Here is a 2,038-nt window from a genome sequence, read left to right as displayed (position 1 = left end):
TTTCTCCTGAAAGAAAAGCAACTCAGAAAGTAATGTCCGTGACACTGCCAAAGAGGTCATGAGTAATTAGATATAGCGTTTAAATCAACATACGCAACTTAGCATACGTGACACTGCTGACGGTTACACAAGAGGTTAAATTTTCTGCCTCTGACAAGGAAGTTCCCCCCCTCCAATAAAATACCATAAAGGAAAGTGGGGGGGAGAGGAATCCCTTTTTAACATCAGCCCCCAACTGGGGAATACAGTTCACAAGAACACACAGTGTAATGTAATTAACATCCGCTAAGCCCACGCTCGCTCCAAACATCCCTTGAGTATAAACACATAAAAAAAAACTGGTGGTCACACATAAGCTAGAGAGTAGCTGCAAATGTGACCCCCACCTGGTACATGTTCACTTACCTGGAGCACTGCGGGTCACAGTGCAGCACCCAGGTGACTTTCACATTCTTTCACACCTAGGTGTCTGATATTAGGCTGAATTCCTCACTCTACAACAAAGGTCAAGTTCTCTCTCCATTCCAGAAGCTACACATTGCCTGGAGCAGATTCTGCACAGAGATCCTCAGTGTGAAGCTTACCTGTCAGGGAGAGTGTTTGGTTATAATGGATGGTTCCCGCAGACAATAGGCGAAGATTGCAGGGTTCATGTGCAGTTCAGCTGGGGCTAGGGACAATGGGGGGGGGGGGTTCGAACAGTAGGATGAAAAGGACTACATACAGGAGACTGCAGCATAAAGGAGCTATATAGCAGAGTAGGCAAGGCAAGGGAGAAAAAGGAGAAAAAGCAAAGCAGGGAGAGACGACTGCAATTGGATGGGCAGAGATAATATAGTATATTGTAGTAAAGGGGGTAGGGATAGGAGGGTGAAAAGTAGGACGCAGTGGTAGCGCAGGTAGGGGATTGTTGAAGGTAGCAGAAGCTGTTGTAGAGTGGGCATATGGTACACAAGTGGGTTGGGGTAATATATAGTAGCAGGGTGGGCATGTTGGAAGACTGTAGTAGAGTGGATAGGGGTTGCAGTAAAATGGGCAGGGGTATGAGGGACTCACACATTTTTTTTACCCCTGCCCCCATATGGCACACAAGTGGGCAGGGGTGATATATTATAGCAGGGTGGGCATGGTGAAAGACTGTAGTAGAGTGGGCAGTGATTGCAATAAAATGGGCAGGGGTATGAGGCTGCCTGCTTAGTATACAAGCTTAAAACCAAGTTCTCAAGGAAAAGGAAGGCTGCCAATGTAGTCGTCAAGCAAGAGATGGCTAAGTCTGAAGAGGCTGCTTAGGTACAGTAGGCAAGGCAAGGTGGCATACACAAGGAAGAATGACTTACCTCTTATCCAATTGCCAGGTTCCTGAAGGACAGCAGATGCTGATGTGAGTGTCGCTTACACCCCAGCTTGACATGATGTGGGCAGTAAGCACTGCGCTGCTATTCTTCCCCTGCAACAGGTTACAAAAAAAAAGGCACTGAATTCTATCCGGGTGGATTCTGGGTGGAGGTTCTGGTTAATATGTAGCTGGCTAGGCAAACAAATCTATGCTATGCTGAATACTATGCTGAAACGGTGATGAAACCCAAATTTGCAAGCAATCTGATGGGAGCAAGATATCTGAGGTATGTGAATTCAGGCTAAGAAAGAAGGGGTTTTTTTTGGCAGTCTGGATCCTTATGCCTTTTTCAGATCTGAACAGCCCAGAAGGCCAATTGGATGGTTAAAAGTCTATTTTTGAGCCTATCATGGTAGACACATTGCGTGAATAATGAGGCATTCCATTGAATTTCCTGCTCCTGGAACACAGGGCGAGTCTATATTTAACAGCATCTAAAACTGTCAAGAATGTTTTGTGGTTGGATAACAGAGGCAGAAAAATGTAAAAAACGCAAGACTCCATCTCTTCCAAATATGGAAATTTCCTAACGTCTGGATGTGATTCCACATCTGGAAATACTCAGTGCAGACTCTCTGCAGCCTGGCTCACTAATACACCCCCCCCCCCCCCACTAACCCTCCAACAACACCACAAAAAGCC

General features: G+C 45.9%; 1 long non-coding RNA gene across 1 annotated transcript in view; it reads right to left on the bottom strand.

Annotated features, from left to right (window-relative positions):
* Positions 1–1,517, bottom strand: part of LOC108791389 — a 35,881-nt gene extending 34,364 nt beyond the window's left edge. The window contains exons 1-2 of the long non-coding RNA XR_001941499.1: positions 1,338–1,517; positions 406–584 (exon numbers count right to left, since the gene is read on the bottom strand). This is a non-coding gene — a long non-coding RNA (uncharacterized LOC108791389). The remainder of the gene's footprint in view (positions 1–405; positions 585–1,337) is intronic.
* Positions 1,518–2,038: the final 521 nt, after the last annotated feature.

This window comes from Nanorana parkeri, unplaced genomic scaffold, assembly GCF_000935625.1.
Source record: "Nanorana parkeri isolate BGI_ZX_2015 unplaced genomic scaffold, ASM93562v1 scaffold548, whole genome shotgun sequence".
NCBI lineage: Eukaryota > Metazoa > Chordata > Amphibia > Anura > Dicroglossidae > Nanorana > Nanorana parkeri.
The sequence above is the reverse complement of the archived record's forward strand: the minus strand, read 5'-3'. Positions and strand labels throughout refer to the sequence as shown.